The 18,987-nt window shown below is 42.2% G+C and overlaps 1 protein-coding gene across 1 annotated transcript in view; it reads right to left on the bottom strand.

Moving 5' to 3' along the window:
- Window positions 1-18,987, bottom strand: part of ZFPM2 (zinc finger protein, FOG family member 2) — an 815,442-nt gene that overhangs the window by 4,013 nt on the left and 792,442 nt on the right. The window lies entirely within an intron of this gene.

Genomic DNA, 18,987 nt, shown 5'->3' with positions numbered 1-18,987 from the left:
TCAAAATACGAATGACCTTCGGTTATGTTAGGTACCTATAGTGCTAACTGACAGCCTCTGACTTTAGTTTCTGTTCAAATGTCCCAGACTTGATGCCAACATCATTACAACTAAACAATTATTGTTGAAACATGAATTCACACCATCAGATCTGCATTTAGAGTTTCTAACACATTACAGATTAAAGGATGCATGCTATCAATATGCATATGCACTCTGACTGGTACCCCAGCATGGAACACTTGATTGGGTACTATTGAAAGACATGGGTGTCTTCATAACACCCAGCACCGGAAGAGTGGTGCTTTGGATTGCTGGTGGAGGAACGTAAGTTCATCGGGGACGTAAAGGTCCCCTGTAGGGCACACATGGGTAGAGATCCTTATATTTGCATTGGGATTGTGAAGCTCAGGGATTAGCTACTACAGCCAAACACGGGTTAGGATTTTCCAAGATACTGTCCCACACTAGGCTTTGATGGAGTAAAACTGTAGCCTGCTAATAGTTGTGTTGCAAATGCTTCTCCATTAGCAAACAATGAAAAATATATGACACGTTAATGGAACTGTATTCCAGCATGGTCCAATTCCAGCTCTTACCGCCTTCCTTAATACAATCTCCCTTTTAGCAATCCAGCATTGTCTGTTAAGGATGTATTCATCACATTGACTGGTTCAACCCAAGAACAGACTGTGTTCTATGCTCTTTCATGCTGCTTGTTTTTTCTTACAAGCTAGTTCCCGTAGTGGGAAAAATACAACAGATGAATATTGATAATTAATTTCTTTGCCATGTAAGCACAATGATGTTCACATATTTTAAAGTTAATTCCAATCATGTAAGGGAACAGGTCAAGAGTCTATTACCATGAAACATGGTAACCACCTTAGCACCAATTGCAGGATCATGCCATCATGCCATTGGTAATCTGTGTATACTTCTACATGGCCTGAAGCCTACACTGCAAGTGTAACTGAACAGAAACTGTTCCACCAGGGTTACAATTCTCTAGTAGATATTTGTTTCCATTATATTGTGGGTAATGTCACTCAGAAAATTACACTACCCTGTCAGTTGAATTTTCACATATCAATCGGAGGAGTCTGTGTCAATTTGACTTCTGCCCTTCTGGAGTATGAGCAGCGGATAAAGCTCCTACTCAGCCCTCACACTTCTACAAACCAGGAGACAACAGAAACTTAAAAGTAAAATAGGAGCAATTAAGCAATGTACCTACTTTGCCTTTTCTGGTAACATGGGCTGAGGGAAGGCTATACTCTCATACATATATAAGACTGTGGAACTACTATTGACAAAATCCATCCAGAAAATAAAAAAGGGAAAAATTAAAGGGAATTAGAAGTTATAGGACACATTTGTACACTATTCTCACCGAATAAAAAACAAAATTATTGTCAACAAGACAGAAGAACAAATGACTCATGCAAAAATGTAGAAGTACGTAAACAATAGTCACAATACATCATACGACTAACAGTTGACCAACGTCAGAATTAGCTGACAACTCTCGGAATCAGACTTGTCACATGGCATCGATACTGACTCTCACTTGTCACATGAACCCAATTAATGTATGTCCTTATGGACTATATGGATTCTATGATTAACGAAGAATACAGAATATCAAATGCACACTCATGGACTCTTTAAAACAACCTACGTTTGGCCAATACAGCCTCATTCTGATATTATAATGAATAATTGAGATATTGATAGCTATATCTTTTACAACTTATAAGGGTACCACACATTAAAAACAAAGACCCCTGCCATAGACAGCAGTCCGCTTCATATACAGACACAGAATCATAGGACACATAACGTGTGTAATCAACCATGGGTTTATACTTCGGCACGCACCTAGGCAAGAGTATAATCGTACTATGGTCAGTGTTTCTCTTAGAATGCTGCACACACCTAATACAGTGGTACTATATGTCCCAAATGTTATATGATGGAATGCAATTGCATGTGTGAATTACACTAAGAAGCAGCCAAACAGCATACAGCCCGGAATCTAGACTTTTGAGCCAAACCAATAATGCACCAACATAGTGACTATATTGCGCCGTGTGTATTCTTGTCACATGATAACTAAAGGCCAGACATAGAAAAATGCAAGCTTCAGCGATTACTTATCCTTGGGCAAGGAACAGATTAACAAAAGGAATACCAGCAAAGACGAGTGAAATGGAATTGCAGGGCAACCATGATTACATCATCATGCAATGATGGATGATGTCATTGTGTCGTGAATACATAAACAGGCACTTTCAGGATGACGACGATTGAGCTACACACGGAACGCTGCCATCCTGAAATAACGCAGCCCTATCCAGATAACTAAAGCCTATCCAAGGTAAGAAACCCTAAAATGTTGAGCTAGGAAAGCTCACCATTGCTAAAAAGGTAGCTACACAATAACATCAGTGATAATGCCTAAACTAATTTACTTGCAGGCAAGAACTCTATTAGGAATAAAAATAATATTCTGGGAAACTAACCAGGCACCAAATAGAGAACTGATACCTTCACTGCTTTAACATAACAAGGTAACATAAACGACAGAAAGCAAAGTTTGAGCACAGTATTTCATTGTTATAATGTTAAAGACCTTTAAATGTCACTATTATTTACCTAGGAACTGCACTGATATGCACCAAGGCAATAGGACATGCCTTAACTACAAATATCCCTGAATCTGTATCCGAAATAAGAAATTGAGCACTATAAGAAGATTAGAATTCCAGATTGAATATGTAAGTAAAACCCATCCCGGTCTCAACTCTAAATCTGACACCAGTAACTCAGTACATGACATAGATCAGTCTTTTCTTCAAAAGACCAGCTCATTTTCAGGCTACCCTCGGCCTCCTCCTCTTCTTCCCTCATCTCTGACTGTCTGTCTGCTATCCAGGAATGGTGTGCCGCCAATGACCTCTGCCTTAACGCCAGTAAGACTGAGATTCTACTCATCGGCACACCCACTCCCTCCTTCCCTGCAGCTCTCTGGCCGGCCTCCCTTGGCCCCCTTCCTGCCCCTACCTGCAAGGCTAAAAACCTTGGGGTCATCTTCGACTCCACACTCTCCTTCTCTCCTCATATATCTGACGTCTCTAAGAAGTCACACTACCAGCTGCACCTCCTCAGAGGTATTCTTCCCTTCCTCTCCTTCCCCCAGAAGCTCACTGTCTCCCGAGCCCTGGTTCTCTCAAGGCTGGATTACTGTAACAGCCTCTATCTTAATCTGCCTGCCTCCACTCTCCGCCCTCTGCAACTTATCCAGAACAGAACTGCGAGACTTGTCCTTGGCCTCAAGCCCAGAGACCGTATCTCTCCAGGACTGAAATCTCTTCACTGGCTCCGAGTGGCTGCGAGGATTAAGTTCAAAACCCTCTGCATTGTCCACAAGGCCTTCTGGGGCCTGGGGCCTAAATACATTCAACTCTCTCTTCCTAAATATCTTCCTTCACGAGCCCTTCGCTCATCCGTCTCCAACTCCCTCATGGTCAGCCGCTTCTCGAAGCAACGAGCTGGGGGTAGATCTCTCTCCGCAGCAGGGGCCTCCCTCTGGAACAGCCTTCCTGCCTCCCTGAAACTTGAGGAGAACCATCTCCGGTTCCGGAAGCACCTCAAAACCTTCCTCTTCGCTTCTGCCTTCTCTCTCCCTCTCCCCTGCTAAACCTGCCTAACTCCCCACTGAAATTCTGCACTAAACCTGCATCTTGGCCACTCTCAGCGACCTCGGTCCAGGGCCCAGCCACTCTCCACTTGCACTGCCTCCCTGGCTCCCCCTGCACTGTGGGACTGTCACTGTATCCCTACAGCCCCCTTCCTAGCACTTGCTCTCCACTTACCTCGCACTTGCCACCAGCTGGCCCTTTTATTTATTATTTATTATTTTATTAGGCTACTTACCGTGTACTGCACTTTCCCCCCCACCTCCTCCCCTTGCACTTTCCCCTTTTCCCCTTACCTCTGCACTTGCCCGATCTGAATGACACCTGGCCTAGTAGGATCGTTTGTCTGTCTTCCCCTTGTTTCCCTCCCTCCCTGCCTCGTCGCGCCTTGAAACACTTGTGTATAGGCGCGTTACAAATACCATATCATATCATATCATATCATATCAAAACTAATAAGCCTATGTTCTATCTTTCTTGTTACCCCTTCTTCCCCGTCATAACTACTAGGCAGCTTTAAGATCCATTGAGCTGTTCAAAATGTTATGAACTTTCATATTAGACATATTCAAGTTTTGTTTAAAAACACTGGGCTTGAAGTTTGTACTGTGAGACAACTATGTATAGAATTATATATACTATACTGCATATGCAAATACTATCTATATATTCACAAATTGTGCCTTGAAAAAGCCTGTGCAAGGGCACAACAATAGCACATGCCTCCAAATGGAGTATGTTGAAAACCATTAAAAATACTACCCTGGTTTATAATCAATAAATAAAATAATTATAACATTTACTTTTGAAATTCTTCTTTTGAGCTTCAAGGACAGGCACAAGCAACCTTACATGCCTACTTATATAATTCACACTCATAGACTGACTTGTGGATATCAGTCAATGCTAGGTTCTGCGGCCGGGCCACACTGATCACAATAAAACCTAACCTGCAGGGCAGACGCACTGGATAATATTCACTCCCCCTTTATCCAATCTGTCCAAAGAGGAGTCCTGTCTTCCTTCAGCACCCCAAAACAGAGGTCCAATGTAAGTAGGATTGATCCATTTGAAACCAAAGTGGGTGCTATATTCCCTTCAGAGTGTGTGAGGGGGGCACGTTGTGTAGACCCTTAGCATATCTGACTGTATATTTATTGAATATACTCCCAAATAGATTGAAAAGGGGGGAGCTTTGAAGAGTTCAAAACTTCCACCCTCTTTCCTAGCAGGAATGAAGTTATAATCACATAAAATAATGGCGTGTATTTTATTTTTCTTGTCCACCCCAGATTGATCTAGTGAACAGCGGTGTCCTTGCCACAAAAAAAGAATTTCCAACTGACACCATTCTCAAATCTGACAGAAAGGTGCTGCTCACAAAACTAAATTCCCAACTGATTCCACGTCCCAGAACTTTGCCTTTCAACGAAAGGTGTTTTTGTCATTAAAAAATTCCCAATTGTCACCACTCCTTAAACATTGTATTTAAACAACAGGGGTGCCCTTTGCCCAAATACAAAATTCCTAAACTGTGTCCACTCCCTAGACCTGGCCTTTAAACAGAGGGTTACTGTATGTAACTGATACCTAGGTTTATGGTGTTTGGGGAGAGTAGGGATTTGAAAAAGTGAAATCCAGCATAATTGTCCATTGAAAAATATCCTGAGAGTGAGTAACGGACCCTGATAGCAGAAAGATTTTGGTATTGTGTTTGGGGTACAGAAAGCAAGGTTTAATACATGAACAAAATGTCTTGAAAGTCTATGTGTTTTCAAAACTGCAAGCATTTTCAAGTGTTCAGAGACACCCGGTGTATCAAGAACTATATATGTAATGGGTGACTTGTTTTAAAATCAAAACTGTGCTTTGTTTTCAATCTAAATTCTATCACGTAATATTTTCCAGTTTATTGCGAAAAGTAAGTGCATGTCATGTGTAAGCTTTGTTTTGTGCCACAGAGAGGTTGGCATGTGTAACCATTCAAAGATGAATTGAACATATACTTTAAATAAATATATATTCTCACTTTACACCGGCCTGGTTCTTGGCTCATTGTTGGCACAAGGGGAGGGATCTATGTGGCGCTATATGAGTCATAGATAGGGTTTAGCGAATCTGAAATTAATGGTATATTGTAGGCTTTCTTAATTGGGTGGGGACTCTCAATGTTAAGCATGATCTCCCAAAATATTGTTACAATATATGGTGTACTTTTTCTCCAACCATGAACCAAAAGTGTGCTACTTTATTGCAAAGAAAAATAATGTGCTTTGCCAAAATCCTCAAATAAGAAATATGGAGTTTGTGAGAGCAACAATTCAGATAAATCAATAACAATGCAATTTCTTGCAAATAGTGTGAAGCAAAATGCAAGAAAGACAAATAAATGGTGACTGGTGCCTGTTTCTACATCACTTAGCCAAATACATAAAGAGAGTCTGAGTTATAACACTGAACGTTTTACTTTAAAAACCATAGCAGCCAATGCATTTACCTATAATCTCATATCTGAAGATGAGAGAGGCCTTGGATCTCACCCAAGAGGAAGCCTGAAGCAGATATTTCCTGAGGCAAACTGGATTCCCAAAGGTGGATCAAGTGTAAAGCAGAGGGGCCTTGATGATTGGGGATATTACCTGGATGATGTGAGGGTACATGCTGGCTCTGTGCTTTTAAAGAATAATTCAATGTGAGTATAAAAATGCCCCAATGCAACTAGATATATGCCCTCCAGAATAATTTCTCTGCTAACCCCCTGGAGTGGTGTTATCTGGGGAGGAATGCCACGACAGGGAAACTGATTCCAAATAATATCCTTCAGTATTTTTGTGGAAAATGCAACTTGTATTCTCATTATATTCAAACCCAAGTAAGGTCTGATTTAGTGTAGCACAAATGGCATTAAGTACCCTGTATGTAGAGCACAGTTTCTGAAAAAAATATAACCAATTGAATGCAAGTATAATGTTGTAGCATGTTAGTGTGCTTTCTGAGTGTGTATCCTGCTTTCTGAGCATTTTGAAAGCCAAGGGTAGTTAACAATGCAATGCAATAGCATTTCTGTGCAAAGCAGGCAGTTCCTTGCAGCCAAAGCTAGGTAAATTGAACACCGAGCATTTTCAAGGGATTAGTCAACAACTGGGGCTATGAACCAAGACACACACTTGACACAACATGTATAAATCAACAGCTATGAGGCCTGTTTAAAAAGATATATTGTGTTAAAAAGGGAGCTTAGCTGAACCACTTCCATTGCCATTTAGAATGATCCAATTTCAACTGAACAGTTAATGTTTGCCAATAGTATTGAGTTGGAATTAAGAGCACCCTCAATTAGATAAACCCAAATTATCCAAGTGATTTGAGGGGATATATTTGCTGTCCTTCTAGAAAATTCTAATTTTATGTTGATCTACAGTGCAGATAAACCAGTATTCTGTGTGTTCTAAATTGATAGTACCATTTCCCTAAACTCAAGCATGTAGATTTCGATGCAACCTACCATATCATGTTTTTAATTTACCTGCATATGCTAGGATCCCACAGCATCACATCTTTACCATGGTGGAATTCATTCAAATGTAATTCAGATAAATAATTAATTTGTATGGAACCTTTCACTGATACCAATGCTTGCCATTGATACTGGAGAAAACAAAGTCTCATGAAGAATCTGTCATTCATTAAGAGAAAGTCAGTTTTATGTTTATGCTATGCGAAATATCTGAACACACCTGCTGACAAGCGACAATGTAAATATTGGAATACATTTTGCTGCATAGACTTTGCATTGTTTATTTAGAATAGAGGTTTAGAAATATTAATATTTGATTCATGTGAATGATTTGTATGGAGTGAAAAAGTCTCTTTCATTTGCACAACAATAAAAAAGAACAATTTAGAAAGACCGCTCTGAGATCACTCAGAGCGGTCTTTCTAAATCTTAACTGTCACACCCCAGCCAGACACGAGTGTGCACGGAGGCTGACAGGCAGGAGGGAAGGGCAGGGGACAACGGTTATGAGGTGTTTGTGTGCCTGTGTGTATTCTGTGTGTTTTTAGTGGGGAGGCGACTGGGAAGAAAGTTGTGGCTATGTGTGTTTTCGTGTATTTGTTTGTGAGTTTGTTTGCTGGGGGATCGGGCAAGAGTGTTTCATGGGTGGGAGTGAGGGGGTGGGTGAGCGAGTGCATGTGTGTGTTTGTGTCCATGTTGTGCTGGAGAAAATAGGGGTTTGGGGGATGAAATCCCCCAAAATAGTGATTATTCCGTGTTTTAAAGGATGCACAAAATCGGCTGAAAAGTATTTTTGTTGTGCAGACTTTAAAATGCGGAATAATCACATGGAACCAAATGATTTTGTGTGTTCTAAAATCAATGAGAATTTGCAGGCATGTTGTTTTTCTTCTGCAGATGAGCTTTCTAGGTTTGTAATTTATACAGTGTTGACTTTCCTAGAATAAAGTTAGGGGACCACCTTTGACTTCTATCTTTTATCAAAATAAAGTAGACTATACATTCTAATACAGCCTGTTTCTTGCCCCAGTATTTTGCGGTGAGATTGTATAATAAGGGTAAATTAGTGAGTGTTCCTTGGCGATTTGTATAGATCAATTCCACCACAATGTTCAACAGTTTCTCCTCACAGGAGGAGGAGGAGGAGCCATATGTTTGATGAGGTAGCTGGTAATCCTGTGCTGTTTGTTTGCACCAATACACAGGCATATGCCTTGCAGCAATGCCAGAGTAACCAAGTTGATGGAGGTGACTGAGGCATTGCGGGTGACATCAGCAGAGGGAGAAGAAGTGGAAGAGGATTCAGGGACATTGAAGGGGCTATGACTATAAATGCATTGGAGTCACCACAAAGGAAAGTGAGGCAGGGCATATAGTGGAGGCCCTCACAAAGACATGTGAAGTATGGCATTGGTGGTGAAGGTGGGCATGATGCCGGTGGCAGTGCAGAAAGAGGAACTGGGTATGCTCCTTATGTGGCATCAGAAGATACTTGCTGCAATCACCCTTCCATAATTATTCAGAGATGGTTCCTATTTGGGCTGGGGCCATAGCAGAAAAGGAAATGGTTGACCTAGTGGGTGATGGTGCAATAGGGGGCAGGTGCTCTTGGGGATCTTCTGTGGGAGGACCAACGTGGGATGTTTCCTCAGTTGCCAGCAGGGGGTGGACCCACCTGAGGTGGTGGAGCAGGAGTAGAGAGGAGAGGTCTAAGGGGAGGCTAAGGAGCTGGGTGGAGAGCATCCTCCACCTGTGCCTACCACTGTACGACTGGCGCAAGGAGCAGGGAGCTCTCCCTATTCACACAGTTCCATGGTCCAGGGTGTTTCAGGACTTCAACCAGTCACTGGAGAAGACTGACAATTTTGTGGAGGGCATTGTCCTATGCGAGGTGGAGGGTTGTTTTAGGAAGGTGATGTGGGGGCAACGAAGTAAGAGACACGACCATGCAGAATAATACTCACAGGTGGTACCAAGAAATATACAGGGGGAATGAGTCCCCCAACACCACCCTTCCCACCAGTGCCATGGCCACCACCATGTTACCCTCTAGTGGTGGTGACAAGGCAAATGCTAGTTCCCCCTAGAGCCAGGCAACAAAAAGACTGTTTTTGCATCAGTGCCTCAACACTTGGTTGGAGGCAGCTTGCTAATGGAAGCATTTGCATTCAGGCAGAATCGGTGGGGGATGCTGATGAGAAATACCTACACATTTGAGTGATATATGCTGAAGCACAATCCTTCCCATCTTTATGTGGCTTTGCATGAGGGAAGAAATGAGGCAGTCACGGGTGAGCGACTATCCTCTGAGGGAGATTCCACACAAGTGAGAGGGACCGCAATATGTGGGTGTGCCTGTGAACCTTACAAGCATCTGCAGTCTGTGGGTGAGACTTCACATTTGGGCAGTGCCTGTGCTCCGTGAGAGAGGCAGAGAACTATATGTGGTGGCTGCTGTTCCAGGAGAGCCTGTGAAATTCAGGGGGTGGCTACACTCTGTGGAACATCCTAAGAAAAGTATGCGCTAGATGAACTCTTTGAAAGTTCAAGCACATACTACTGTAATGGCTTTGGTCTCAGACTCCGGGGAACTGGAATTTATAGCAAATAATGCTTGCTATATGCTGAAGTACCATCCCACCCTCCTGAAGGTGACTGTGCATGGGGAAAGGAATGAATAATTCACGTGGAGTGAATGTCCTCTCAGTGATACTCTACACATGCAAGGGTGGCTGAGCTCTGTGGGAAAGCTTATGAACCTTACAGGATGGCTGTACTCTTTGGGAGAGCCTGCGAATGTAGGGGTCAGGAGCTCCCTGTCAGAGACACTGAGAACCTTACATGGTGGCTGTTGTCTGTGGGAGTGCCTGTGAACTTCAGGGGTCACTTAACTCTGTGAAAGAGCCCAAGAACTTTGAATGAGTGGCTGGTCAAGACAATAGTACAACCTAAAACCAATGCTGACATAAAAGGCAATGGTGCATCTTTGTGTCATGCCTCCTGGCCCCTCAGCCCCTCCCAAATCTAGCATCACATAACCATTGCGGCGCTTCCTCCATTTATTAATTCATGGGGCCGCTGCTATCCCCTTTTACGCACGGTGGAAAGCGTTTGGAAGTTGCCATGGCAATGTTGTGGATACACAAGACGCCCATTGACAACACTGTGTTCCAGAGTCTTTTATGGCCATGTGACATGGAACCTGGCATTGCCTGGCCAGCGCTGTTTCTCGTTCACCCATAAATCACCGCCCATCCTGCGGTGGGGTGCTTCTGATTAGAGCTTTTGAGTTACGCTCGTTGTTCCTGTTCCTCATCTTAGACTCCTTGGTGCTATTACTGTTGCCGACCCTGCCTGTTCTTTGGACTTGCCCACTGTTTCTGTCCCTGGTCTTGTTGTTGCTGTCCGACTCGCTTTCATCACGACCTGTCCCCAGATTTCTTTTTACATTCTGACTTGTCTTGTTACTTGACCGCACGGAATCGACCATGGCCTGCCTTGGACTCCGCTTTGCCTTCTCCCACACAGTGTACGTTCACACACCTCCCTTCCAGCGGTAAGCTACTTCCTTTGCTTCCTGCTATTCCATACTCGGGGAGGTTACTTTGTTGCATGTCACTGTGTAAAAAGCTGCTTCATCTGAAATCACCTCAATACTACAGAGCTTCTTCTTCTGTTCTTTTCAACCATAGCCTTTTCTGGATTCTACTTCATTTTCCCCTTTACTGTGTCCCAATGCACTTGACTTTTGGACGCTCGGCATCATTCACCAGTGTGCACCAACTCGACTCTAGTGCGTCCCTCGTGCCGTCTGGGTATAGAACCTCACTAACCTTCCCTTCCTCAGTTTCTCTTTCTCCCTTCTAACCAACCCTGGACTCCTCATTGGACTGCTACCTGCTACTTCAGTAAGATAACCTACCAATCCTGGTTCTCTGCCACTTGGGAGGAAGGGGCGGGTGGGAGGGGAGGGTTAAATCCACTGACCAGACTTCTTCCTAATACTTACCTTACCTTCTCAAGGAAGATCCCAGAAGGTGATTCTCCAACGCCCTTACATGCAGACCTGGATTCATCCACAACCAGGTCAGTTTATTCTCTCTACGGGGGCTACAATATTGTGTCCTAGGACACTACTGATCTGTACCTTCTTACTTGCTTTCAGCCTGGTGTTCCTGTGGTCATTGACCCTTGCTCTTTCAAATTATTTACTCCTCTAGCTTATTCTGTAAATAACAGCTAGTGAGGTATATCATTGGGAAGGTCTTTTTCTGATAGATAAGATCTGAGCTTCTCAGAGCTCAGGTTCTCTTCACAACCTGAGCAACCATTGACACTCACACCATCCTTGGTGAATACTGTTAACCCATTGCTCTGGATTTCGACTGTCTTCATTGGTGAGTACACTTTGTTTATCCATTGCTCCATATCGTAACACTTTGCTAGCCGGTCAGTCACTGGTAAAAGTCTCAGTCACTACTAGAACTATCAGTTTTCCAATCACATGAACCATGAACAACCGTTTTACACTTTTGGTTGTCTGAGATGTACTGGATGGATAAGAAGTCATCATCGTTATCCAAGCTGTTGTTTTTCCTATGGGTATATGTTGCTCCATAGTATGTCACAACAATGCGCTTGTTCAGGTTTTTGAATTCCAATCCATTTTTTAAAATACAGCACTGAGAGGTTCAGTGTCTGGTGTAGAAAGGGGATTTAAATTGCTGTGTTCAAGTGGCATAGTTTAAAACAAGGGAGTTTGGGCATGAAATAGAGACGTTAGTTTTGGGGTGAACAATTCATGCCATTGGCAAACAATCTAGAAAGCAAAATACACTGGGACAAGAATTAAAGTCACTCAAATAATTAATCTAGATCCAACAGTTCATATAGTGCTATGGAACACAATGGAGCAGGGAATTAGTTAAAGTAGGGCTGCCAATTCGTACCCTGGGTAAAACGTTAATCTCAGATGCTAAGGAGAAAACTACAGTGGGGCAACAATTGAACTAGGTCAACAAATTCAATTGGGACACACAAGTCTTGTGGGGTAACAATTACAGTAGGCTGAACAAATGCATACTGCAGGGCAACAGTTAATCTAGGATGCAAAGAGAGTGTGTGAATGTGCAAATGTTTGAGGGAATTTGCAGAGGTATGATATGCTTTATTTTGTTGTTACATAAGTCGGTTGGAGATGGCCCTCGCGCCATAGGCCAGAACAGGTCTTAGAGTGGAGTTCAGGGCCTCTGGCAGCCCACGTCAATGGCCTCACCCTGGATTACCAGGGTGGGTGCTTTGTTGGTGCTATGGCCTGCATGGGATATGTCTGCATTTGGGAGTATGCTTTGGGACAGAGGGCAACTCACTCTGCTCATTTTGCTCTGGGTATAGAAATAATTCCAAAGCCTTCCAGTCACCCTACTGCCACTAGGCTGATTGTCATGAAACCTGCTCTCTTTTCTTTATCTTTATTACTGTCTCTTTCTGACATTGTGTGTGTTGTTACTGATTACACCAACTTGCCTTTTTGAGGAACTTGCATATGTTGAGTCCTATCCACACCCCCTCAACGCATCCTATCTTGCTATTCTTTGTTCCCAAACTACTCCACTCGATTAATGCTCTCATCATTTTTTTACTTTATCTAGCAAAAACAGTATTAGTGCCTATGTCAGTCTGCATTCTGCAGAGGTCTGGTTGTCCCTGTCCAAAAAGGTTGGTAGTTGGAACTGACACCAGACACCTTAACTCTCCTTGATCTCCCTTCAGCGTGGCATTACGTAGGTTAGCGGGCTGGATTAGAGGGCACTGCAGTTGAGTTTAACATTGCTTTGCTGGAGTCTCTTTGAATGATGGTCCTAGTCTGGATCAGGAATGTGTTACCAACAGCTACCATTCTATCTTATTTCGGATCTGAAGGAAGCCCCAGAAAATCCTGCCAAGGTGAATGACAGGTTCTTTCCCACATTGCCTCAGTAGAGTTTCCCCGGGCTTAGGGCTGAGAGTGACACTAGCCTGAATGGTGTGTTGTGTCGTATTCTACGCTTCTAATCTCAGAACATGATATTGGAATATGAATAAGGGATAGCTGGGAATCCACAAATTGTAGTTTCTAGGATTTTCAAGTGATTATTTCTTTATTTTAATTTTTGTAAAATGCCACAAGCCTGTAGGCCTCAAGGCGCACAGTGTGCATTAATGAGGAGGGTCCATTTATTACAGGTTGTGGAAATATAGAAGTCTGAATATTCGCAACCAATGTATGAGGACCTTGAATGAGATTGTTGCTGACTGTTGTTGAGAGGTATTTCAAGACATCACTGAAAACAAGTGGTTTTCTGATTAGAAAAGGAAATGGAGAGTAATTGGGAGTGGACGATTATGTTCTTAAAATTAGGTCGAATTTTATCAGGCCTTTTGAAAATGTGAGTCTGTTTTGATTCGTGATGCCAGGAACTAGTGAATTACATTGCAAAAAAGTAGAACTTTTCATATTAAAAGAGGTGGTCTTCAATACATTTTCAATGTAATGTAACAAAAAGCAGTCTGTTCTGGTGCTTTTCTGTCACATTGGGGGATTCAATGCAAATGGCCTTGCAGGAGAGGAAGGTGTTTTTGTATTTATTTATTTATTATTGGGATGGGGTGCAAGTTTGTTTGAAAACCTCTGGTGTTACTGGGAACCCAACTCCTGAGGGCCGCTCTGATTCTTTGAGTTTGGCTGAGACACTTGGGTATGTGTTTATTCGGATGTGAATACCCAAGATCAAATATATTACATTGCTCTCGATGTGGGCTAACTGAAGTATGCGACATGAGCCGGAAGAGGTAAGAACTGGTCTTTATTGTTCGCATACAAGGATTATAATAAAGGTAACCGGCGCCCCGTACCGCAGACTCCACCTTCACTCTCACATCCCCAACGGTCATTCTCCCCATGTCATTTCATTCCACATTCGCTGCATACCACGGGCTGGAAGCCTCGAGATAAGAAGCCTCGGGATGCTCATGGAATACCACATCATCCCCCCCTTACACAAATTTTGAAACAAAATAAAAACTTGAATGTTCCTTAAACTTTTCCATAACAATTAAAAAATTAATACCGGAAGGAAAACTATTGAAAGACATTACATAGATAAATTAATGCAAACTTATTAAGTCGTAAGAAGACTAACGAACTAGCATAATACAATTGCAATAGTAAGTAATTTCACATGTCATAATCCCTAGACCAAAATGGTAATCTCCTCTCTCTTGAGCTACGCGCACTCCTATTATCATACATCTCAACCACTTGTTGTCGTTGTGCATTCTCTCCACCAGACTGTCTCACCCTCACCACATTATCATTCACCATATCCATACCCTTTATAATATAGTCATCACCAAATAGATCACTCTCTCTTCTCCCCACTTTGGCTTGCATAAATCCCTCATTGTTTCCTTTCCACATCCACTTACTAACTCTATCCAGATTCCAAACAGATCCTCCTACATCTCTAACTGCTCTCTTGAACACTTGTACCACCTTAACAGGTCTGCTGTATTTAGATTCACCCTTTTTGACACTCTGTCCAAGTATGATTCGCACAAAATCTCCAGGTAGAATTCTCAATTTAAACTTCTCAGGGGGAGTATTATGTAAATCACACATACCTTTCAGTTCGTCGGAATTCCTAGATTCTGTCTTCACAACTTTCCTCCGATTAACCCATTCAGGAATTAATAATGTATTGGGAGCTCTTCCCCTCATTAATTCAAAAGAGGAAACCTCCATTCCTCTCTTAACTGACATCCTAGTACTCCATACCCTCTCCTTTAGAACTTCATCAACTGGTATGCTGTTGCTCAATGCCAATTCCACTGCTTCTACAATTACACGGTTATATCTTTCCACCAACCCATTGGTTTGTGGGTGGTATAATGACGAAAACCTCCATTCAATTCCCATCTTCTTGGCAAAATCTTTCATTTCACTACTTCTAAACTGAACACCATTATCACTTATTATTACTTTGGGAAATCCTTCCCTACTGCAAATCTGCATTAGAAATTTTACTACCTCACCTGTGTCAATTTTCTTCACCGCTTTGACTTCTACCCAACCTGAGTAATAGTCTACTAATACTATTAGGAACTTTTTCTCTCCCACTAACTTCATATATGGCCCGATGATATCAATTCCTAACATCTCCCATGGAGAATCACCCTTGTCCATGTTAATTGGCTTGGACTTGAAAATCTTGCAACTTTTATCACAGTTTTGACATGGCCAACAATTCCTGATATATCTCTCAATCATAATATCCATGCCTGGCCACGAGTATTTCAAACGCACATTATTCTTAGAGCCTGTAATGCCGGGATGGCCTTGAAGTGCCTTTTCGATGAGCTCACCCCGAAACTTGTGTGGGGGAATTAATTTATCCCCTCTAACTAAAAATCCATCCTCCATTGACAACTCATCTCTAATTTCCCAAAATCTCCTACAACCTTCGCTAATGACCTTTTTCTCTGGCCAACCTGACTCCGTGTACCTCTTTATCTCTTGCAACTCATCATCTTTGGCCAACTCCAACATCCACATCTCCTTGGATGTGACCTTAAAAATAGTCGCTACTCTTTCTTCATCAGGATCAGCACTTGTCTCATCACTCTTCAATGGCAACCTAGACAAATAATCAGCAATTGTGTTCCTTTTCCCTGGTAAATACTTGACAGAGAAATTGTAATCTTGTAATTTTAAACTCAATCTAGCTAATCTCGATGAAGCTTTACACATCCCCTTCACCGTGAGAACTTCTATTAAAGGTTTGTGGTCAGTCTGAACTATACATTTGTTTCCCCATAGATACTTTCTGAAATAATTCACTGCCCATGAACAAGCCAACAAATCCTTCTCGATCACAGAATATCTACCTTCTGTTTCAGAAATAGCCCTTGAAGCATTACTGATAGTTTTCTCATTTGCCTCTTCATCAATCTGTGTCAGCACTGCCCCTAAACCACTTCCACTGGCATCCACTGTGATCTTGGTCAATCTTCCATAAACAAATCCTCCCAATTCTATAGAGTTACAAATTCCTTGTTTTATACTTCCAACTGCCTTACTACATTCATCACTCCAGGTAAATTTTGCATCCTTTTTAACAGCCTCCTCAATGGTTCTGTGGTACTGGCAAAATTCCTTACAAACCTGTTGTAGTATTCACACAATCCCAAAAAGGACCTTAACTCGTCTTTGTTTTTAGGTTCAGGAGACTCCTTGATGGCTTTCAATGCATCCCCTTTTGGCTTATAGCCTCTGCCATTCACTGCATGTCCTAAATACTCTACTTCCTCCACTCCAAATTTACATTTACTATCTTCAACTTTCAATCCGACTTCCTCCAATCTCTTCAACACTTCCTTCAATCTCCTATCATGCTCCGCAGATCCCTTGCCAAACACTATTATATCATCTTGATATACAAGTGTCCCATTCAAACCTTTCAACACATTCGTCATAATTCTCTGGAATACTGCTGCTGCAGACACCAGTCCAAACGGCATGCGTTTGTATCGATACAACCCTTGAGGTGTAACAAATGCAGTAATATCTCTACAATCTTCTATCAGGGATATCTGATGATAAGCGCTAGATAGGTCTAACGTAGAAAACACATCAGCATTATCAATACGATTTAGCATTTCAGATATGATAGGAAGTGGAAAAACATCTATTATAATGTTCTTGTTGACGTCTCTTAAGTCCACACAAATCCTAGGTTTGCCATTTTTCTTTACTGCAATCACAATGGGGCTTATCCATTCAGATGACTCAATTTTCTCTATCACTCCTTCAGATTCTAACAAGGTCAATTCCTGTTCTACCTTTTCAGCAATAGCAAACAGAATGGTTCTGGATTTAGTATGCCTGACAGGAATTGCTCCCTTCTTAAGGTGAATTCTGTGTGAAAAATCTTTAAACAAACCCAATTTAACCGATTTGTCCTGTTCTTTTTCTTTGACTTCCTTGCTTTTTACTGCTTGACTCTTGTTGACAACCAGGATTTGTTCTTCATTACTTGGATCCAACCTGATCCTGAGTCCAGCTTGATCTCTCCAACCCAAAACGTTTACTCCCTTTTCTGCCACGTATACCTTTACTTGAGATCTTCTGTCTTTAAATTGAACAATGCTCGAGAACCACCCTATCATCTCAATTTTGGATCCCTCAAATCCACCAGGATTCAGAATGTCAGATGCCTCCATCCTGGTTTTGAGGCCACATTTTACTAAATTCTTCCATGTTTTCTTGGTGATAATTGTCCATGGCAAACAACTATCCACTTTTACTTTTATTCTCCAGTTGTCCAAGCATACTTCACAACTCGGGCATTTGAATTCTCCATCAGGTGGTTCCCGTATCAGAAACACTCTTTATTCATCCGATTCTTCTTCTTCTTCCATAATGGCAGATATCTTCTTCCTTCTTCTACACATGACTGCGAAATGGCCTCTTATACCACAGTTTCCACATTTTTGTCCCAATGCGGGACATTGTCTTGCATAGGCATAGTGACCAACTCTGCCACAACTATAACATCTGTCTCCTTCCTTCTGTTGGTTATGCTGAGTTCTCTGATCGTTCTGGGGTCTGGGTTCATTTTTCGCCCAAGACTTTCCTCTATATGAATTCCCTCTCTGCTCATAACTCCTCATTCTGTTATTTCGTCCTGCTGCATTGACTGCAATCTTGTCTTTGTTCTTAGTATTTCCCCCTCCTCTGTCTTTCGGTCGAATTATATTGACCTGTGCTTGTTCCTCTGTTTCTTTTTCTTGCATCTCCTTGCTGCTCTGGCTATGTTTTTGCATACTTTTTACAGCCTCCTCTTTCTTGCTTTTCACCTCCTTCGAAAATAAATGAGTGTGTTCTACTCGATTTGCTATTGCTATGGTTTCCGGCAGAGACGGATTACCCACCATCCACAGTCTATCCTGGATTAAGTTATCTTTCGAGTGGATAATGATCTGATCTCGGATCAACTCATCCAAAGTGATGCCATAGCCAAATTGGCAAGTCCGTGATAGTACTCTCAGTGCAGAGACATATTCTTCAATGTTCTTATGTTCCTTCTGCACTCTAGTATAGAACTTGTACCTGTTTATGGCCACATTGGTTTCTGGAGCATAATATTTGTCCAATTGCCTGATCGCTCTGACATGCTCATCAGCATCACCAGCTTCATCTCTAGTCAATTCTGGCAATTCTCTGAACTTCCTTTGCCCTTCCAACCCCAACGCATGTAGTAATAACAACTTCTTTTTTCGGGATGTGAGTTCCTCCTGTTCTACTGCTTGGATATAGTTCAACCAGAATTCTTTCCATTCTGACCATAGAACTGCCGGTTGACCTGGAGTTGGGAGGAAACTTGCTGGCGGTTGTGTACTGATGCCCTGCATAATCCTGCAGTAATCTGATTTTTGTATCTGAATACACTCTTACATACTCTTTTGGTGTTAGCTATTGTATTATAATGTTTTTTTTTTTTTAGTTCTGTGAGGAGGAGGAGTGGATCACCGTCTACTCCTTTTTTTTTTTTAAGTACTGTGAGGAGGAGGAGTGGATCACTGTCTACTCCTCATTCTGCCTGCTCTTCCTGTAGTCAGGCAGATCACGTGACTCGCTCTACTGCAGGTCCTTTTCTCTAAAACTTCAATGGCACGTAGCTTATCCTAGGAGGGCGGGGACAGTTCCGCACAAACCAACGTGTCAGACGT

The sequence above is a fragment of the Ambystoma mexicanum genome, chromosome 5q (genome assembly GCF_040938575.1).
Source record: "Ambystoma mexicanum isolate Mex_15411 chromosome 5q, UKY_AmexF1_1, whole genome shotgun sequence".
Lineage (NCBI taxonomy): Eukaryota > Metazoa > Chordata > Amphibia > Caudata > Ambystomatidae > Ambystoma > Ambystoma mexicanum.
This window is presented reverse-complemented; position numbering and strand designations above follow the sequence as displayed.